This window comes from Scyliorhinus canicula, chromosome 3 (assembly GCF_902713615.1).
Source record: "Scyliorhinus canicula chromosome 3, sScyCan1.1, whole genome shotgun sequence".
Classification (NCBI taxonomy): domain Eukaryota; kingdom Metazoa; phylum Chordata; class Chondrichthyes; order Carcharhiniformes; family Scyliorhinidae; genus Scyliorhinus; species Scyliorhinus canicula.
In genome coordinates, this window is record NC_052148.1 from 227,272,463 (window position 1) to 227,280,107 (window position 7,645).

A 7,645-nucleotide genomic window follows, 5' to 3' on the forward strand; every position below is an offset into this window, starting at 1 on the left:
TGCTCCTCCGTCGTTTCTGTGGTGTTTGCTTCAGCCAGGTAGGCCTTAAAACATCGGAGCCAATGCGAAAAGATTTATTTTGCCTCTGCATCCTGCGGGTCGAGTTCCAGTCGATTAGGCTTGAGGGCTGATTCCATGGTCATTCCTTACTGTTTCTTAAGACGATTAAATTGATGAGACCATCAATTCACGCGACACGTGGTTAAAAGTGAACAGTGGTTTTAATCGTCTTACAACAGAGAACTGGCAAATGAACTGGCAGGCAGGCTCTCAGCATCAACCTTTATACTTCCGATTAGGGGGAGGAGCCGTGGGTGGAGCCAAGGGTGGAGCCCAGTACAAACTCCCGTACACTCAGAGTGCATCTCCCCCTAGTGGCAGAGCAGCGCAACTGCTCGTGTGAGCTTACAGAGACATAGTACAACATGTGTAATACAGTGTGAATTACGCTACTGTGATTCACCACACCCACCCCTCCTCCCTTAACAGAATCTTATCTATTCTAACACCTTCGCGCAGGTCCAAATAAGAAAGGCTGGACAAAGTAAAACAAATTATACATGTAAAACCTCAAAACAGCTTTTCAAATATCGCAACACATAACTTCCAACTCAGTTCTCCACAGTCAAGGTTTAAGATCCTTGTTTGTCTACCAGGTTATTGTCCTTCATCAAGTCCGCCACGTCCTGCGGCGAGCTAAAGTACAGTTCCCAACCCTCATGGGTCACCCAAAGACATAGAACATAGGACAGTACAGCACAGAACAGGCCCTTCGGCCCTCAATGTTATGCCGAGCCATGATCACCCCACTCAAACTCACGTATCCACCCTATACCCGTTACCCAACAACCCCCCCTTAACCTTACTTTTTAGGACACTTCGGGCAATTTAGCATGGCCAATCCACCTAACCCGCACATCTTTGGACTGTGGGAGGAAACCGGAGCACCCGGAGGAAACCCACGCACACAGGGGGAGGACGTGCAGACTCCACACAGACAGTGACCCAGCCGGGAATCGAACCTGGGACCCTGGAGCTGTGAAGCATTTATGCTAACCACCATGCTACCCTGCTGCCCCAGCGGGCCCTGCGGGCCGGGCAAAGCAGACCAAACTTTATTTGCTTCTCGTACAGGGCCGCCTTGACTTTATTAAAACTAGCCCTCCTCTTTGCGAGTTCTGCTCCCAAGTCCTGGTCCACCTGGATCTCAGAATCTTCCCACATGCGCTGTTTCGTCTGTCTGGCCCACCTCATGATGTGTTCCTTATCTAGGAACCGATGCAGCCGTAACACCATCGCCCTCGGGGGGGGCTCACGCCCCTGGGGCTTACGCATAAGCGCCCTATGGGCCGGTCCACCTCCAACGGCTTGTGGAACGAGCCTTCCCCTATCACCTTCTCCAGGATCTTCCCCACATTCGCACGGGCATCGGATCCTTCTGCTCTGGCAGACCGACGATCCGGATATTCTGTCTGCGAGAATGGTACTTCAGGTCCTCCACCTTCTCCAGCAGCCATTTCTGTTGGTCCTGTAGCATCCCGATCTCCGCTACCATCGCAGTGGACTGCTCCTCTTGTTCCCCCACCAGCTCCATCAGCTTCTGGATCGCCTGTCCCTCAGTCATCAATCTCTCCTCCACGCGGTCGATCACTGAATTGATCGAGTCCACCGCCCAGGCCAGGTCCTCCGCACATTCCTTGCGATGTTGAGTGAATCTCTCAGTCAAGAAATCCACCAACTGGTCCATCAACCATTGAGCTGGCGAGGTTGAACCCTGCTTCCCCGCCATTGCCTCCTTCAAACTCTGGTCCTCGCTTCCAGGCAGCTTTTGATTTCACCTTTTCCGATTTTTCCTCGGGCGCAGCTCCATAAACTAGGGGTCACTTCCTTCTCCTCTCGCTTTATTTTGAAAAATTCCTGTGGAAATCCAGCTTAAAAGCCACAAAAAGACCATCAAGAGCAGGAGCTGCCAAATGTCCGACCTTTCATTCCATGGCCGCCACCGGAAGTCCTCCCCCTCTCTCTTTTCTATTCATTGTTGGCGTCAAATGCATTGTGGAAGCCATCATCCGACTCTCGGATGATATATTTGACATTCTTTTGATGGAGAAATTCCGATAGGCCTGCCAGCCAGTCTGCAGCTGTGAATGGAGCTGCTGACCACCAGCCGAGCAGGATTGACTAGGGAAGCAAATGCAAGGATGTCGGTCTTCTTACCCATTGAAGTTCTGGCTGGTCTAATACTCCGAAGACTGCCACTCTCGGGCATGGCTCCACAACCTTGGATATCGCCACAAAGAAGGCTGTCCAGAACCTGACATCATTGTCCAGAACATATGGGCGTGGTTGGCCAGGCCTCCCTGGCGCTGTTCACACTTGTCCTTCACCTCCGGGCAAAACCTGCTTATTCGGGTTCTTTTCTGATGTGCTCTGTGCACCACTTTAAGCTATGATGTGGAGATGCCGGCGTTGGACTGGGGTGGGTACAGTCAGAAGTCTTACACAAGTTTAAAGTCCAGGAGTCACTAACTTTCAGAGAGCAGCTGATGAAGGAGCTGTGCTCCGAAAGCTAGTGGCTCCAAACGAACCTGTTGGACTTTAACCTGGTGTTTAAGACTTCTTACTGTGCCCACATTAAGCTGCATGAGGCTTAGCCTTGCGCAGGAGGAGGTGGAGTTACCTTGGCTCAATGCTTCGCTCCAAAGTCCCCACCCTACTTCCATCCCGAATCCTTCCTCCTACTTCTGCCTTGTTCCATCCAGTGGGGAGCGCCTCCTTTCTAATAGTAGTCGTATATGTTCCCACAGTTCCATTTTTCCATACTGTCCGGGTCCAGTAGCTCCTCCAACATGTGTCTCTCGAGGCTCTAGGCTACCTTGTCACCTCTTTGCAGAAACAGTTTTTCATTTGTAAATGTCTGAGTTTCTGTCCGTTCGGTAGTTCCAGTCTCTCTATCAGTTCTTCCAAGGCCTCATCTGGTTCCAGGTTCATAGAGTTGCTACCACCACTGGTCTGTTGAGTGTTTTGCAGGCTAGGATGGGAGCGCTGTTGTGGCGAGGGCCCTGTAAAGTAAAAATGGGAAAATATGTCATTTGAAACATGGAAGTCTGTCAAAACCTGACCTCAGGGTACATGAGAAAATGTAGGAAAAAAATTCCATGAAGGGTTAACAGCAGCAGCAAAAGAAGGTTTTGAAATGCAGATAGCCTTTATCAAACAGGCGTTAAGAAAACAGCTTGTGACTGCTCAAGCTGTAAAACTGATGCCTGTCTTTCGAGTTAAAGCAGATTGAACTTTTAGTTACATGAAGGGAAACAATATTTTGCACCGTCTTTGAAGTTAATTATTTTAGTAAGCAGTTATTAAAGAATTGCCAGGATCTTCAGTTGAATTAGGTGACAAATGTTTAGGTGTGAAATCCTGCTGACACTAGTTGAATATGGGAAGCCGGAGACGACGTGTCCACGAGAGCACGGGTTAACTCCAAATCGGGGTCAGAGTTCTGACAACTAAGGGCACTATTTTGTAATAAAGCAACTTTAGAATTGACAGGAACCAGAACCCCTCTAGGATCAAAGCACTTTTGAACGTAACAAGGGAACAAAATGTAATCAGAGTTCAATGAGCTAAAGTCATGCTCAACATGAATACGTAGTCATGTTAGAAGTAATTAAGATTAAAGGTACCTTGAACAATCAAGAGCAAAACAAAGTTACTTTACAATAATGTCATATAAACTTAATAACTGCTAGAAGGGAAATATAAACCCTAAATCGGTAACAGCCAGCAGAGTCAGCTCTCGTTGCTGCCCTCGGTCATGGGAAGGATAGAACACAGAAACCTAGCAGAACAGCAAATCCATCAGGAGAAAACCAAAAGCTAAAGAAGAACGACTGGCAAGGTCGACCTGAATGTTTAGTAACTGACCAGGAGGATCCAAAGAAAAGATCTTTTTACCTTTCTGTAAAAACAGTGATTTCATCTTTTAAAAGAAAAAAATATAATAATAAATATAATGTCTTACAGAGCGATCGCCAGGGGCTCAATTGCCAGGGTGTACAGGAGCGGGGACAGTGGGCATCCCTGCCTAGTGCCTCTGTGCAGCTGGAAGTATTCAGAGCTGGTGGTGTTGGTCCAAACGCTTGCCTTGGGGGCGTTGTACAGGAGTTTCACCCATGAGGTTAAACCCGTCCCTAGCCCAAACTGCTCCAGTACCTCAATGAGATACTTCTATTCGACTCTGTCGAAGGCCTTTTTTGCGTCCAGGGAGATGATCACCATGTGGTGTTCTTTCCCTGAATGGGGTCAATATCACATTCAGTAGCTGTTTGATGTTCTCAGTTAGCTGCTACCCTTGACAAAGCCTGCCTAGTCCTTTGCGACCACCTCTGGTACGCAGTTCTCCAGTCTCTTGGCCAGGACTTCCGCGATTATTTTCACGTCCATATTGAGCAATGAAATAGGTCTGTATTATCCATATTCCGTTGGGTCTTTGTCTTTTTTTGGTATAAGCTATATGATAGCCTGAGATAGAATTAGAGGCAGGGTGCGCCTCACTAACGAGTCTGCAAACATTTCCCACAGGTGCAGGACGAGAGCCAGTGCGAAATCTTTGTAGAAATCTGCCAAGAACCCATCAGGACCCAGCACCTTCCCCACCTGCATGGATTTGATACGCTCCATGACCTCTCTCAGTCCTATTGGTACTTCCAACTCCCTCCGTCTGACGTTCCCCCCATTGGCATGCCCGGTCCATCGAAGAACCGTTTCATTCCCGAGTCCCCGTCGAGGGACTCAGAGGTGTAAGTGGAAGGCCACAAATGCTTTGTTGACCTTTTTTGATTTGGTTACCAGTCTGCCTCTGCTGTCCTTTACCTCGAGGCTGCCTGCTTTCTCAGCTGGTGAGCCAGTAGGTGACCAGCCTTCTTTCCGTGTTTATAAAAGGTCCCCTATGTCTGGCAGAGTTGGTGTACTGCCTTCCTGGTAGATAACAGGTTAAAGCTTTTTCCTCTCCGCCAGCAACTCTGTAGTCGGGGTCTTGGAGTATTTTCTGTCGACCTCTAGGATGGAGACAATCAATTGCTATCTAGCCGTCCTATCTTCCCTGTCTCTACGAGCCTTGTGGGCTATTATCTCTCCCCTTCAGTGCCTCCCAGAATGTGGAAGGTGAGACTTCCCTGTTCCGATTGTTACTTACATAGTCGCCTATGGCCTGTGATGTTTTCTGGCGGAAGACCTTGTCGGCCAAGAAGTCCGTGTCTAACTTCCTTGTGGAGTGTTGGGTATGGCCCGTCTCCAATCTCACATCTATGTAATGTGGACCGTGGCCGGAGATGACATCGCAGAGTATTCAGCTCTGACTATTTCTGGAAGCACCAATTTCCCCACTACAAAGAAGTCGGTTAGGGTGTAGACCTTATGTACCGGTGAGAAGAACGGGAATTCCTTCCTACCCTGGTGCAGGAACCGCCATGGCTCCACTGCCCCCATCTGTTCCATAAACGTTCCCAATTCCCTAGTCATGCCTATTGTTTTCCACGTTCAGGGGTTTGATTGATCCGTCAATGGGTCCTGTACATAATTAAAGCCCCTCCTCCGATCAGTTGGTGCATATCTATGTCGGGCACTTCCACCATGGCCTTCTTTATAAAATCCGTGTCATCCCATTTGGGTGCATACACATTCATCAGGACTACCAATGCCCCGTATAGGACACTGCTGACCATGACATACCCTCCCCCTTGGTCCATAACCATCTTCGTCGCTGTAAACACCGTCCTCTTGTTTATCAAAATAGCTACCCCTCTAGCCTTCGTCCCGTAGCAGTCTGTCCCACCCAGCCCTTCCTTACCTGCAGTCAGTCCCTCTCCCTCAGGTGCGTCTCTTGTCGGCTTTCAAACTTCTCAGATGGGCCAAGCCGCTGGATCTTTCACAAGGTCGTTAAGTCCCCGAATGTTCCAGGTGACTATTCTGATGGGAGGTTTCTGTCCCACCCCCTCCTGCATGATCAACCACATTTACCTGGTGGATGCACCCCTGTACTCTGGGGTTTCCTTTGTTAGGGGACATCCAACATGGCCACCAACAGTGTGTACGCCACATGGGTGAGTCCCTGTACTCTGGGGTTTCCTTTGTTAGGGGACATCCAACATGGCCACCAACAGTGTGTACGCCACATGGGTGAGCCCCTGTACTCTGGGGTTTCCTTTGTTAGGGGACACCCAACATGGCCACCAACAGTGTGTACGCCACATGGGTGAGCCCCTGTACTCTGGGGTTTCCTTTGTTAGGGGACACCCAACATGGCCACCAACAGTGTGTACGCCACATGGGTGAGCCCCTGTACTCTGGGGTTTCCTTTGTTAGGGGACACCCAACATGGCCACCGACTGTGTACGCCACATGGGTGAGCCCCTGTACTCCGGGGTTTCCTTTGTTTAGGGACCCTCCAAAGTGGTTGCTTATGGTGCCATCTTGTTCCTTCAACCTTGACCTGCTGAAGCCAATCTAAAATCCTTCCCCTCCTTCTCATTGTGTCCCCCATGATCCCTCTTCCCCCCTCTGACCACCTTTCTACCCTCCCCCTCCTTAGTCACCCCTCTACCTTCCCCTTCCCTGCTCCTGTGGTCCCCCACCTGCCAGATGCTCCCTCCCCATTGGGAGATGCGCCATGCCCCCCCCCCCCCTGTTTTCAGACCTCCTGGCGCCTGCTTTCCCCTCTAGTACGGTGGCCCCCCCTCCCGGGATGATCTTACTCCCTCCTTATGCCTGATCAATTGCCGTCCTCTCTGTCTTCTCTTCCTCCTTTGCTGCGCTCCACTATCCTTGCCCCTTCCTCCCTGTGAGCTGGTGTTTTGCTCAAAGCGAGGAAGTACTGTCCCACGCAAACATTGTTCATGTCCATCACTTTTCTTTTGCCTTTCTCTTTCTTATTGCTGCTTTATCTGCTTTTTGTCCAGACCATTCGTCCACCCAAACTTGTCCGCCTCTGGCGTGACAAGGGTGATGAAATATTGTTCTTCGTTCTGGAATGTCACCCAGAGCCTGGCTGGGAATAACATCCCGATTTTATTCCGTTCTTGCACTGAGCTGAATTTGCTTGGTTGGACTCAGCTTGTGTTTTGCCAGGTCTTCCCCAATGTCTTGGTACACCCGTATTCTGTGTCCTTCCTAACTGTTCGCTTTTGTCTGCTGAGCCCAACCTCTCTAGATCCTGTGTAGTTTGATGAATATTGTCCTTGGCTGCTCTCCAGCCTTGGGCTTTGGTTGGAGTGACCTGTGTGCCCTGTTGATCTCCGGCGGCTTGGGAAAGCTGTCCCTTCCAACCAAGTTACCCAGTATCTGTCAGGTCCCTGCCCTTGATCCCCTCTGGCAGGCCTACTATTCTAATACTTTGGCACCGAGACCTGTTCTCCTGATCCTCAACTTTCCCTTTCATGCTTCTCTGAGTGGCCACCAGCCTTTGCATTTCGACCTTCAAAGCAACAATCCTGTCGCTCTGGTCAATCAACGCCTTTTCTTGCTCCTGGATTATCTTCCCCTGAGCTTCCAGCTTCTTCCCCATTCCCTCAGGTGCCGTCTGATGGCGACCAGCATCTCTGCCACCACCACCTTGACTGCTACCTGGATCTCCACTTTGATTTCT